Genomic DNA, 16,027 nt, shown 5'->3' on the forward strand with positions numbered 1-16,027 from the left:
GTCCTAGAGAGCTGAGTTTGTAATCCAATAGCTCCATACTTGTAGACAAGTTACCTAACCCTTGTAAATCTTGATTTCTACATGTACCCCTCTCTTTCATATAGCTTTTCCTAAAACAAAACAATAGATCTAATCTATGCATTGTAGTATAGGAAGGATTGTCTGGAGTATCTCATATTTTGGATTAAATCTCAAGTACTGCACTTATGCTCAAGTATATTAAAACATCCTCTTTAACTGTGTTTACATATATACAACTATGTAAGAGTTTAACTAATTCCTTATGTTTTTCAGGAGATATAACTGTTGTAATATTTTTAAAGCACTCATATAAAGTGGTTATGATTTGAGCCTACCTCTCTCATGGCTGTGTGGTGCAGAAGAAACTTCTCTTTTTTTTTGCTAGTAAATTGATTTACACAAAAGCTAAGATAGGAAAGGGGAAAAAAATGAATGGAAGTATTTACAATTCAAATATGATCACCCAAATGCATATTAAAATAGATGACTTTTGGGTAGTGTTAATGAACCAAAACTAATTCAGTTCACAAGTTGAAAGATGGGAATATTCATACATCAATAATTGATGAGTTGTACATTTCAAGCTAAGTTGTTTCATTACCAGTTACCAGACAAAGGCTAGTATTATCTTTTAGCTAGACTAAATTGCCTTTCATTATCCTCAAAGTATCTAGACATGCAAATAACTTTTAGTTTCAGGGCATAATCATCCTTAAAGGATTTTGTTTTTAAGTTTTTTCTTCCTTTGAACTAATGCCAGTTTTGTCTATATCACTCCCTTGTTGACTAATCAAATGACATTTACTGCTGTTAAGTGTTTTATTTTTTTTATCTTTCTATTATTATTTAACTTTTTATATACTTAGTACTTACCTTGCTGGCAAAACTGTAAATATATTGAAGGCAAAGGCAGAGATATACATTTCCTTGATTTTAATATTGTACACAATGACACAATTAATATTTTTGAAAATTCTTTATTTTGCTTTTACTTATAATGAATTGAGGTATCAATCTTCAACTTCTTAAGTAAAACATATCCTACATGATTAGTCAGATTTTAGACCATAGAGGCAATAAGTTAGGTCATAAACTGCCAATTAGGAATGATAGAATCATTTGACTCTCTTATGAGTAAACCTGTTTCAAAGATTCAAGTTAATATAGGATGGTTCTTATCAGTGAGGTACTTCAAAAATACAATTGAGGGCTCAATATTATAATCTAGAAATCTAGAAATGGAAAAGACAAAATTTCACAAATATTGTGAAAAATAAATTTTGATTTAAAAGCCACAATTAGGGTTTTTACCAAATTTCAGATTTTCAGACCCCTGAGCAAAAACAAGGTAATCCTCAAAGGCAAAATTAAGTTTAATGAGTCCTGAAATAAAGTATAGCAATAAGTTAATGCATTTGTTTTTTAAAGAATAATTTAGACTTCAAATTACATTTGAGCTAAAAAGTCAATTCTGACTTTTCTTGAGAAAGAATGTTATTCATGTGAAGAATATTAATTGTTTATCAAGTAAACCAAAACAGTGCAAAACAAAATTGATCTTTGAAAAAAAGGATTCTTGATACACTACTGATAAATATCATTTTTAAAGCATTTGTTTCAAAACTGGGAAAAACTATATTCATTTCAAAACTATAGCTGTTAGCATAGTGTTTTTATTGATTTATGAGAACATACCTTTGAATATATTTCATTTACCTTTTAATTATTAAAAACATGGGCTTCTGCTTACAGGTTTTCATTTTTATTTTTTCCTGAAATGGCTCATGTTGAATACATTTTAGTGTTAAAATACTGTTGCGAGCTTATCACTATATGTATCATAATTCGATAGGTTACCGTGAATAAACAAATCAATGAAATGAAGGCAATATGACTACTAACTAGAAGGTAATATTAGCATCTTGGTATACAAATTTTATTTCAACTTTTTAAATGTATTATTACCTACTATATACAGCAATGTTTAAAAGTGAAAATTTTGAAAAAAAAACTTACATTGCATAAGAAGTTATTGCACTGTCTCACAAACTATAAAGGAGCTGATAGAGGAGAAAAGAAAGGGACATTCTAATGAGAAATATACACACAGATAGAGTGATATGAGATGTGTATATTAGAGTACAGAGCAGATAGAGGCACAGTGAATCGTCATCAAAAGCTACTTACATAACAACGAACACTCTGGTCATTAATGTGACCATTTTATATTCAGGTTTACACAGGTGGGATCTCATAAAGTATTCATTGAAAATTAAATCTGAATAGAATTGGATTCTATAACCATTAAGAGAAGAGGTCCTTCCAGACAATGGCGCATACATCCCTCTGGAAGGTAGCTCCTCAAAACAGCATTTATAACAGGAGAAAGTGGTCAGATTTAAAATGATCTGAGGAAAGTAGAAACTGATTAGCTTTATTTTTTGCAGGACTGTGCTTTTGAAAAAAGAATAAGGTCTATGTATGTAACTTCCAAAATAGTAAGGGGGTGGGGGAAAGAATGCAGTGGAAGAAAGTTAAAGAAAACAGAAAAAGTCATGGTAAATAAAAAGCAGAAGATAAGATAGAGGAAATAATTCAAATAAATAATCTATATTGTCAGTTAAACGATAGATATTCTAATATTTACTTTTAAAAAATATAGTTATTTAATTTTATAAAAAATAAATATAAAAACCACAGCAATATTGAAAATAAAATGTTAGAAAAAAAAAACACCAAGATAAGAACAACTTAAAAATTGTACTGGTGCTAATATCATATAAAATATACTTTAGAGAAAAGTAGTAACAGTATAGTTTTAAGAAAAACCTAAATTCACCGGTGTGATTAAAAACTGTGTAACACGGGTGAACATAATAATGTATCTTCAAATATATAAGGAAAACTTGACATAACTGCATGTAGGTATGGACAAATCCAACACGATAAAATCCCTCTAATATCCCTACCTCACTAACTGATGGGTGACATGAACAAAATAATTAATAGGGTTTTAAAAGGCTTGAAAAACTTAATTGACAAATTGGTTGAAAAGACATATATCTATGCTACCTACTTCTAGAAATTATAGAATCCATTTCCTTCTCAAGCACACATTTATGAGAAAATAAAACAATCTTCAGGCTTTAAGACAAGTCTGAAAATCTTTCAAAAAATCAATCATATAGACCATGTTCTTTTATTCTATTGTAATTATTTTTCAAATGACATAAGAAGAGATAACATAAATCATAGACAACTTGTATAAGGACATGATGAACTTGTGGCTGGTGTCTGATACAGGGCTATGACTGATTCTTTGCACCTAGTTTAACCAGTTCCCCAGTCTAGTTTTAGGACCAGGGAGGTATAGAAGACTCTCCTTGGCTTTGCACCATAGCTTCCTTGAGGCTAAGGTATCTTTCTGTGTATCTTGTTGGTTAACAATCTGGAGACAAAGCATCCTGTGCAACTGAGAAAGGACGCTGGGAGCTGTGCCCGGAGTTTCTGGACCTCTGTTTACCTGCTATATGGTACCTTTAATGAAAGCCTACGTGAGTATGTTCACTGAAGTTTTCTAGGTCCTGTCAATGATCCCACCCTGTTACCATAGCAGCTGGTACTGTGAGCACAATTAAATGAGGAAGGTTTATGGGAATCTACCAACTCAGCTCCCACAAATGAGGTTAAGTGAAGGAAAAAGGTTAGCATTATTCACAAAAAAAAAAAGAAACAATAAAAATAAGAAGGATGAAGAAAGCCTATGGATGACTAAACTGGATGGAAATGTTCAGATAATTCATTTACAAATTACCCCAGAAAAGAAGGTGATAGATGGGGTAGCCGCTAACATTTTAATGGATCAATATAAGTGAGTAGATTTTCTGGCTACTTCATCAAGCCCTCAAATCAAACTAGAAAAGGACCATATCAAATTCTTTCAAATTATCCTAGGTTTTATGACTATTAATAATCTAGTAATGACCCAAAGAGAAATCTAGAGTCCCTGGGACCCATGCTGATTAAAAATGCGTGAGATTAAGAAGAGAACTATGATTCGGAGAAATACAATAGCTATGTTTTCTGTGCAAACGCTAGGGAAATCATGGTCTTGTGTATAGGTTTAAGAAAAGTCGCCCAGGGTGGTGAAGATACATCTACAGGGATTGCTGGACATCAGCGCACAACATGTTGTCATAATCTAAATATACTGATAAACAGTTAAAGGTCGGGCGCCTGGGTGGCTCAGTCGGTGACTGTCCAACTTCAGCTCAGGTCATGACCTCACAGTCCCTGGGTTCCAGCTGGTCAGGCTCTGCACCGACAGCTCAGAGCCTGGCGCCTGCTTCAGATTGTGTCTCCCTCTCTCTCTGCCCCTCCCTGTTCATACTCTGTCGCTGTCTCCAAAAAATAAAATAAAAACATAAAAGAATTAAAAAAGGTTAAAGGTCAATGTAACTAAATTAGATATGACTATGATTATGACATGATTATTCAGGTTTACAAGTGAAAGTATGTTTCAGAAAAGGATTTTATTTTATTTTTTATTATTATTTTTAATGTTTATTTATTTTTGAGAGGGAAAGAGACAGACAGCATGAATGGGGGAGGGACAGAGAGAGACACACAGAATCTGAAGAAGGCTCCAGGCTCTGAGCTGTCAGCACAGAGCCTGACGAGGGGCTCAAACCCACGAATTGTGAGATCATGACTGGAGCCAAAGTCAGGCGCTTAACCAACTAAGACCGCCAGGCGCCCCAAGGAATTTGTTTTCAAAAGCTACGAATATCTGTTGCTTCAGCCTACCAGTGTGCTTATTGAGATACTACGTAAGAATGAGAAGCCAAACCGCTGAGGAACAGAACCTCACACAAACCTATTCGTTGTCATGTTTTAAATGGGCATTAAGATTGAAAACTTTAGAATTAAAGACTAATTAGAATTAATCTAAAACAATGTAGAATACTTGGAGCCATCAAGAAATTTCAGGTTTAATTAAGAATATGTTAGACATCGAGGTATTTATGCCCACAATTTCCTTCTTTAACAGTGTAGTCTGATGTGTGAGAAAGGCTAACGACTACTGGTGATTGATAGACAATTATAGAGATCTTAATAAAGTAATAGCCCCATTGCATCAATTATGCCCAATATAGTATTAAGACTTCAAGTCATGCAGCTAGTTGCAGAAGATTGGTGTTTGATGTATTTGGCAACTGCTTTTTTTAAAAATTTCTATTTCTGGGGAAAATTCAAGATAATGCACAACCATGGGGAACTGACTCCAGTAGATATTTACTGTGCTCCTCTAAGGGTATTTAAATTCTTCTATTTGTCATAACCTCGTAAAAATAAACATATTTTATTCAACTGGGAAGTGCATTTTTAAAACAATTCTAATGATAATGTAATGTTGATGTTCTAATCAGAATATGAATCAAAAACTGAATTTCAAATTCTGGTTGATCTGATGACCACCAGAGAGGTCCATCAAAATGTTTAATGAGATTAGTAATTAATCCATCTTTTAAGTTCTCATCAGATTACAAATAGCAGGGAGTTCTCTTAACCTGATGAAAGTTATATACCAAACTTAAAAAAAATCACATAAAAGAGTCACAAATTTGAACAAAGACAAAGATGACTTCTAAATCCCAGTTGTTTCACATTGAACTTGACAGAAACATGAGGCAAAATATCTTAAAGGAACACAATACACAGTTATTTGTGGACTCTGTTTGTCTCCAGGAAAACCAAAGAGAATCTATAAATTATTAGAGCTAACTAGAATATTCAGCAAATCTGTTGTATATTAGATCAGCAATTACCAAATAACTAAAAAAATGTGGTAGTAAAAATTATCTATTTGCAATTCCAACATAAACTAAAATATTTAGGGGGAGATAGTTGGCACACATGTACAAGTTCTTTATGGAATCAAAGATTATGACCTGTCGCAGAACAAAAGATGCTCTGAATAGATGAAAGTGTATAACAAGTTCACGAATGGCAGACTTTATGTGGCAAAGAAATCACTTTCCCCAAATTTATCAGTGCAATGCAATTACAACGAAAATCTCAAAAGGGGTGCCTTGTGGATCTTGGACAAACATTTTCAACTTTATGAGAATGAGCAAAAATAGCAAGATAATTCTGGGGTAAAGAGTAAAAAAGAAGAATAAAAGGTTCCTTTTTGTCAGATATCACAGCTTGTTATAAATGTGATTCAGGATTAGAAAGAAAATACACAAATGGAATAGAATAGAAACCTAGAAATAGGCCCAAGCAAATATAGGATTTGGGTAGAGAGAACTTTACAAATCAGTGGCTAAGGTAACACTATTAAGTAAATGATGTTAGAATGATCGTCTTGGCATAAAAGATGCACAAAACATTTGGTCCTTATATTATATAAAATAATTCCAGATATTGGAAATAACTTGGGAAAAATACAACTTAAAAATATTACAAGAGAATGAGGTGCCTGGGTGGCTCAGTTGGTTAAGCATCCGGCTTTAGCTCGGTCATGATCTCGCAGTTTGTGAGTTCAAACCCCGTGTCGGGCTCTGTGCTGACATCTGGGAGCCTGCTTTGGATTTTGTGTCTCCTCTCTCTGCCCCTTCCCTGTTCACGCTCTGTCTCTCTCTCTCAAAAATAAATAAACATAGAAAAATTTTTTTAATATTACAAGAGAATGTAGGAGAATATGCCCCATATATGGTAGTGAAAGATTTCTTAAATCCAATACATAAATAAATCTTATAAAATACAGTTTGATTAATTTGATTATATCAAAACTATGAACTTCTGCATGAATAAAGTCACCATAAGAAAAAGTCAAAAAGTAAGCTAAGGCAGACTAAGACACAATAATGCTGCTCTGTAATAGATAAATGATTTTTATCCATTAGCATTTTTGTGTTCAATAAGAAAAAAACATAAATCCCAATAGGAAAAAAAATGACAAGATTTAATGTAAAGCAATTCACTGAAGAGGATTCCAAGAGCCCAATAAAAATATTATAATAACCCCCAAACATTTTTAAATAATCTGAGAAGTGCCAGTTTACAAAGAAAATAATATTACTTATATTGATCAAATCCTTTAAATTTGATATTACATATTGGAAGGAGTTTGGGGCAAATTGTCATACATATTTATGAGAGTATAAAATGTTACAATAATTTGGGAAAAATTTGGCAAAAGCCAGTTGTGAATTAATTATATGTCTTTCAAACCAGCCATTCTATTCTACATATAAAATATTTTAAACATTGGTGCACAGGTGCACTAAAATATGTGTACAAGGTTTTCCATTTTAGTTCTTTCTATAATAAGAAATAATTGTAAATAATTTTATATGTCCATCAACACACTTACAGATAGATAAGATGTGTTATCTACTCTATGGTGCAATACTATATATAGAAGGAAAGGAATGAACTACATAGCATATACTGTTATCATAGAGGGCAAAATGATGAAAAAAGGAAATTGCAATATTATGCTCAATATTTGAATGAAACTCACATAAATAATATTATACATTGCACTCTCCCACGCACACGCACACACGCACACACGCACACACGTATACACACACAAAATCAGGAGATGTACTGGAAATTTATACAATGTGTGTTAAGCATTGTTTCTAGCACAACAGGGTACAAGGGAAGGACACTGGTAACTTTAACTTTATCTATAATGTTTTACTTCATTAAAATAGACTTAAAACAAATACGAGGAAATGTGGCAAATACAAAAGAGCAGAAGGAAAAAAATAAATATTATTCAACACTCCATCACCAAAAGAGTACTAAGTACCACTAAGAAGGTTGAAACTTGGTGAACATCATTTCAGAGTTTTGTTGTTGTTGTTGCTGCTGTTACTTTCCTAATCAGAAAAGAAAAGGAAAAGGACTTAAAACTCTTGAGGTTATAGTTTGGATGAGTTTATAAGTAAAGCAAACCCTACAGGGAAAATATGTAAAATATACCTTACTATTATGATTCTGAATCTCTTTGCAATCAAAATCATCTCATTATGTACCTTCTTATATGCAACTTGTTTTCCTAGGCCAACAAAATTTTAAAGACTATAGCACATTGAGTACTGTGTCATATGATACCACTTTTTCTTTTCTCTACCACTGATCCAAAATATCAGTATTTCTCACCACATAGCTGAGAAGATTCTACCTTAAATACTTTTAGCAGTTTGTTTTAAGAATCGAAAAGAGAAATAGATTTTTTTAACTTCTTTGTTCAGAGTATTTGTTCAATTCAGTTTAAGTCTCACTGCTTGGCGATGAGCTGATATCTTTTTAATGTTTGTTGAACACAGTTTCTAACACACCCATCTATCGACTTCTTCAACCATGTGGTAGTGAATGAGATCTAATTGCAAACTTCTGGCAGCAAATAAATTGTATGATTGATTTTTCTGATAAAAGAATAAACCATTTTGAACTTTTGAATCTACAAATCCATGGTTATGAAAAAACAGCAGGCATTACATGGCTCCAAGCAGAGTTTATGAAACATGAGTGAGGAAAGTTTGTTCTATTTTCACACTCAGAAATGTGCCTTACTATTACATCCTATAAAAAGGAAAAGAGATCAATTTGCTTTGATGGCACATAATGGTTTTAATCTGCCACATTAAAAACAACAACAACAACAAAACAGCTCTTTAAGACTGAACTAATGGGAGTGCACCACACCCCCTTTCCAGATATAAGTCACTTACAATTAACTTGGTGAAGAAAATACTTTTATATATGATCCTAATGCTTCTTTGAAATTAAAAAATCATCTGAAAATAAAGGCACTTCAGCTACTTGAGTTCATGGTGATACGTGCATACACACACACACACACACACACACACATACTATATGTGTATATATATATACACATATATATATACACATATTTAAGATACATATATCTTAAAATAAAATGTTAAAAATATTTAAGGCAGAATCTTCTCATCTGTGTTGTGAGAAATACTGGTATTTTGGATCAGTGGTAGAGGAAAAACAATGAAATAGTATGACATAGTAATCCACATGCTGTAAACTGTAAAACTTTGCTGGCCTCAAAAAACAAGTTGCACGCGCACGTGTGTGTGTGTGTGTGTGTGTGTGTGTAGACACAGTTTTTGTTGTTGTTGTTGCCCTTGTTTCTGTTTTCTGAAACACACCATATTCTTGCTTCTTGGAAGTCATTTGAATGATTTTTCTACTTTGAGGTATTTTGGTCTTTAAGAACTTTCAATGAATATTCTTATATTCATAGCTGGATAATAGTTACTTCTTCAGTTTACTTAATATTAGTGCCATATTATTTGATATTTCCATGTCTATGCAGGCATAAATAAAAATATGAAGTAAAATATAAGCATAAACATAAGTAGGTAACAATCAAACACTACTTCACCTCACTCCATTTAGGTTTTACATTACAGATAGAAAATAGGATCTGTAGAGAGAAGTTCACAGAATGTCTTATACTAACACTGATCCAGGGAATTTATTAGAAGCATATTTGTTTATAAAAAAATAGAATTAATATTATATACGAGATTATACTAATTCATAATTTAGCAAATATTTGAGAATCTATGATATCATCACATTTGTTGTGCTTTGCCATGTTAAAAAGTATAAAAGATACTATTTTGGCCTTAAGATCTAAGTGTTTTCTTTCTTTCTTTCTTTCTTTCTTTCTTTTTTCCTTCCTTCCTGAAATGGAAGTTTTTCACTGTAGAGAATGAGAAGGAAACACTTATAATAATAATAAAAAAGCAGCATTTCACAAATAAATATAACATAAATTTAGCGGGGGTCAAAATTGTTGGAGGATTATGAACAACTGCACCTTACACTCGTTTTTGTAATAAAGGTTAGGTTGGGATCAGCCAAGAGGAGGTGTTCACAAAGATGAAGACATGGAAATGTTATGGAAAATGTTTACCATCCAAGTATGTCTTAAATTAGAACAGTATCAGGAAAACTGAAACACAGGTTAAGGTGATTACCAAAACAAAACAAAACAAACACTAAGAAAAGAAAAAGAAAAAAATTATAGAAGTGTTAAACTGAACAGTTACAAGAGAGCTTTGTGTGTGTGCCAAAGGAGGGATTGGAGGACAAGAAAAGGAGAAGTGGAGACAACAATATTTAAGCAATTAAAATGTGTTATTATAAAGCAATCAAGAGAAAAATGTCTCTGGAAAGTAGTGAACTAACAGCTTTTAAACTAAAGGCTTTGAATCAGTAACTAAAAACCTCACATCAAAGACCATGAACAGATAACTTCACTGGTGAATTCTATCAAACATTTACACCATTCCTCCTCAAACTCTTCTTCCAAAAAATAGAAGATGAGGAGACTCTTCCAAACTCAATTCATGAGGCCAGCATTATCCTGACACCAACACCAGACAAGGATGCCACGAGAAAAGGAAATTACAGGCCAATATCCCTGATGAAAATAGATGCAAAAATTCTCTACAAAATAATAGCAAATCAGGGGCACCTAAGTGGCTGTTGGTTAAGCATTGACTCTTGATTTTAGCCCAGGTCATGATCTCATGGTTCGTGAGTTCGAGCCCCGTCAAGCCTGCTTGGGATTCTCCCTCTCTCTGTCCCCACTGACCCTACTCTGCTCACACACACAGGCACTTTCTCTCTCTCCTAAAATAAAAAAATAAACCTAAAATAATATTAGGAAATCAAGTTCAACAATACATTAAAGGGATCATACACTATAATAAGTGGGATTTATTCCAAGGATTCAAGAATATTTCAACATTTACAAATCAATTTAATAAACCCCATTAACAAAATGAAGGATAAAAATCATATGAGCATCTCAACAGATGCAGAAAAAGCATTGACAAAATTCAACATCCCATTCATGATAAAAACTCTCAACAAAACACGTACAGAGGGAGTATACCTCAACATAATAAAGGCCATATATGACAACCCCATAGCTAATATCATATTCAATGGTGAAAAACTGAAGGTTTGTTTTGTTTTGTAAGATCGGGAAAAAATGCTCATTCTAAACACTTTTATTCAACAAGGTATTGGAAGTCCTAGCCAGAGCAATTAGACAAGAAGAAAACAAAAAAGACCTCTGATTGGAAAGGAAGAAGTAAAACTAACTATTTACAGATGACATGTTGTATAGAGAAAAATCTTAAGACTCCATCAAAATATGTTAGAACTAACAGATGAACTCGAAAAAGTTGCAGGATACAAAATCAATACACAAAAATCTGTGGCATTTCTATACACTAATTATGAAATATAAGAAAGAGAAATTAAGAAAATAATCCCATTTGCAATTGCATCAAAAAGAGTAAAATACCTAGGAATAAATTTAACCAAGGATGTAAAATATGTATATTGAAAACCTCAAGAAATTAATGCAAGATATTGAAGAAGACACAAATCAATGGACAGATATTCTATGCTCATGGATTGGAAAAGTTAACATTGTTAAAATGTCCATACTACTCAAAACAATCTACAGAATCTGTGCAATTCATATCAAAGTCTCAATGACATTTTTCACAGAAACAGAACAAACACTCCTCAAATTTGTATGGAACTATTAAAAAAACCCTGAATAATCTAGGGTTCTTGTTGTTCTTGAGAAGGAAGAACAAAGCTGGAGGCTTCATGCACCCAGATTTCAAACTATGTTACAAAGCTGTAGTAACTAAAACAGTATGCTGTTGGCATAAAAACAGACATGTAGATCAGTGGAACAGAATAGAGAGCCCAGAAATAAACCCACACATATATGACAGCTAATTTCTGACAAAGGAGCCAAGAACATACAATGAGGAAAGGACAGTCTCTTCAACAAATGCTGTTGGGAAAATTGGACAGTGACATACAAAAGAATGGAACTGGCCCACCATCTTACACCATATACAAAAATTAACTCAAAACAGATTAAAGACTTGAGCACAAACATGATATCAAGTTCTGAGAAGGAAACATAAACAGTAAGCTCCTTGACATGACTTTTGAATCTGACACCAAAAGCAAAAAAAAATTAAAAAAAATAAAAATAAAAAAAAAAATAAATAAACAAGTGGGACTGCATCAAACCAAAAAGCTCTACACAGCAAAGGAAACCATCAACAAAATGAAATGGTGACCTACTGACTGGAAGAAAATAGTATACCTGATAATGGGCTAAATCCAAAATATATATTAAAAAATTCAAACAGCTCAATAGCAAAACAATCTTACTAAAAAATGGGCAGAAGGTCTGAATAGACATTTTTTCAAAGAAGACATACAGATGGCCAACAGGTACATGAAAAGATTCTCTGTATCATTAATCATCAGGGAATATGAGTCAAAATCACAATGAGATATCACCTCACACCTGTTAGAATAGCTATTACCAAAAAGACTAGAAATAATAAGTGTTGGCAAGGATGTAGGGAAAAGGAAATCCTTGTACACTGTTGATGTGAGAATGTAAATTGGTACAGCCACTTTGGAAATCAGTGTGGAGGTTCCTCAAAGAATTAAAAACAGAAACACCATACGATCCAGCAATTCCTCGTCTGGGTATTTACGTGAAGATGATAAAAACACTAACTTGAAAAGATATATGCATTTCATATTCATTGTAACATTATTTATTGTAGTCAAGATATGAAAACAACCTAAGTATCATCATTGGATGAAAGGATAAAGAAATTGTGGTGTATATGTACAGTGGAACATTGTTTGACCATAGAAAAGAATAAAATCGGGGTGCCTGGGTGGCTCAATTGCTTAAGTGTCCAACTTCAGCTCAGGTCATGATCTCACGGTTTGTGAATTTGAGCATAGGCATGTGTGCTGACACCTCTGATCCTGGAGCCTGCTTCAGATCTTGTCTCCCTCTCTCTCTGCCCCTCCCCTGATTGCTCTCTCTCTCTCTCTCTCTCTCTCTCTCTCTCTCTCAAAAATAAACATTTAAAAAATTTATTTAAAAGAATAAAATCTTATCATTGCAATAGTATGGATGGGCCTTGAAGGTATCATGTGAAGTGAAATAAGTCAGACAGAAATAAGATAAGTACTGCCTGAGCTCTATTATATGTGTAATCTAAAAATAAATAGATAAACAAAAACCAAGCTCACAAATTCAGAGAACAGATTGCTGGTTGCCAGAGACATGGGTTGGGGAAGAGGGTAAAAAAGGGGTGAACTGTTTTTGTAAGTTTTTTTTAGTTTAAACAAATTGATGAGAGAGAGAGAGAAAGGGAGGGAGAGAGGGAGAGAGAAGGGGGCAAAGAGAGAGAGAGAGAGAGAGAAGGAGCAGAGCTCCAAAAGTGGACAAAATTTTAGGCTCAGAATGTTTTTTATACAAAGTGTGGGCCTTAGTTAACGTGGATTACAATTCTAAAATGTAGGACAAGGAAATTTGGGTCAGGTCCTTTAAGGAAGGTTGACCAAATTTAATTCCATTAATGGAAAGGTATTCCTTGGCAGATTAGTACGACAATGTCTTAAAAGACGGATTCAAGGGGAAAGAAACTCTCTTTTAAAATGATCTTATGCTGGGGGCACCTGGGTGGTTCAGTTGGTTAAGTATCCGACTTCGCTCAGGTCATGATCTCACAGTTTGTGAGTTTGAGCCCCGTGTCGGGCTCTGTGCTGACAGCTTGGAGCCTGGAGCCTGCTTCGGATTCTGTGTCTCCCTCTCTTTCTGCCCCTCACCCGCTCACACTCTCTCTCTGTCTCTCAAAAATAAATAAACATTAAAAAAAATTTTAAATAATCTTATGCTGTAATCCAGATATGAGGCACTCATAAATAACAGGATAATGGCAAATTTGAAATAAACTGAGACAGTAGTATTTCTTATTTAGTCAAGTTTACCAAGTATTTGGGAATCATATTTTGAAGTCATCTGTCAGAACTCTAAATCGGGAACCAGTTAAGTCCATTAAATCCAGTGTTTCTCTATTTTGCTTAAAATGTTTACCTTCTGCTTTTATTCCTCACTGTGATTATTCAAGGTTTTTGTTGTTTTTGGGTCATTCAGTCCTGCAGGCAACAATTCTGTTCAATTATTTTGCTTTATGTTGTTGAAATTACCTTTTTTTTTTTTTCAGTAATGATGCTTGTCTGAGATGTGAAACACCCAGATGCTGTCATGATGAACAGCATTTAAGTACCTGAATAAACAAACTTATCTTAGGGCTATCAATTTTTCTTTTTGAAGTTCCCTGAAACATTTCTTAATGTATCACCCTTTGTTAACAACTTCATCATGTTTCTAATTAATTGTGTCCCCTTCTGGGTCAAGAAGTATGCAAACTAAGTATTTCTGCAGTTAGGGAACTATGTATAGAGAACGTTCCTGCAACTTTGATTTCTAGATCTCAGGAAGAGAAGCCTGAAGTATACACCATGTCTTAAGTGCTCCTCATGTAAGGTAAATATTGCTAAAGAATACTTGCAACAGAAAATAGTTTCCAGGTTTCCCTTTACATTTACACTCATTATATAAATTTCACTCACCTTCTGCACATTTTTAAAACTAAGTCCTGATTCCATACCTTTCATCTTTTGCCTTTGACATTTCTTTGTCTCCATGATTGACTTATGAACAAATGACTATTACCTGGTTAATAGTTACTGCAGTTGGAATCAACTTTGAGTCTCCCATGTATCTCGTCCAGCCTGTCTCTTTTTAACTGTTGGAACCCTGTGTTTTATTTCCTGACCCGGTAACCATCAGAACATGAGCCTTCCTCCAGATTCAGAGACATCGATGTCAGGCAAGGGTGGTCTCAAGCATCAGTTTTTTAAAATAATACATATATGTTCCCCAACATTATTGCACTGGGAGGAAGCACACTGAAACCAGGCTTCCTGCCTTCAGGTTGATTCAGTTTTGCCTTAGACCTATCCTTTATCAAAGACTTGAAACAGCCAGATGAACTTCTTGAAGGAATGGTCCTTCTCACCTTCATCCACAAACCAATATAGAGTTCCTGGCATCTTTGGAAAGACACACGAGATTGAGTAATGTTATTTTCTAATATTACGTAGCTGAAAAATATTACACCATTACTCCCAGCCTCTACTTAGTTTGTTCTTACATGTGCTGCAGTTTACTTGTAATTTCTCCTATATGTAAATTATTATCTATTATTTTATTAGAAATTTCTTTTTTTAAGTTTTAATTGTGACAAAATACACTTAACATAAAATTTACCATCTAACCATGTTTAAATGTACAATTCAGTGGCATTAGATATACTCGTTGTTTTGTTACTGTCCCATAATTAATTCATTTTTTATCTGGCAGAACTCTGTATCTTTTAAATAACTCCTCACCCCAAGCCCAACCCTAGCTTCTAGCAACCACAATTCTACTGTTTCTAGACATCTAACTTACTCAAGGTACTTCATCTAAGTGAAATCATACAGTATTTGTCTTTTTGGTGACTATTTTATTTCACTTAGTTTAATGTCCTAAAGATTCATCCATGTTGTTGCATGTGTCAGAATTTCCTTCTTTTTCAAGGCCAAATAATATTCCTTTATATGTATAACGCATTTTGTTTATCTGTCCAACTGCTGACCAACACGTGGTTGCTTCCAGCTTCTGGGTACTACAAAAAAAAATCCTGTTTTACTTTTTTAACATTTTTTTAATTTTTTAAAAGTTTATTTGTTTATTTTGAGAGAGAGAGAAAGAGATGCAGACAGAATCCCAAGCTGTCTTTCTGCTGATAACACAGACACAAGGCTCAATCTCATGAATCATGAGATCATGACTTGAACTGAGATCAAGAGTCAGATGCTCAACCGCCTGAGCCACTCAGGGACCCCCCAAAATGCTGTTATTAATATGCATGTATTTATCATAAATTTATTGCTTCCATAAGGAATTTTACAAATTAGATTTGAAGCAATACTTTAGTAAAATCACCCCATCACAAATGAAAATGATTATAAGGGT

Source organism: Panthera tigris, chromosome D3 (genome assembly GCF_018350195.1).
Source record: "Panthera tigris isolate Pti1 chromosome D3, P.tigris_Pti1_mat1.1, whole genome shotgun sequence".
Taxonomy (NCBI): Eukaryota; Metazoa; Chordata; class Mammalia; order Carnivora; family Felidae; genus Panthera; species Panthera tigris.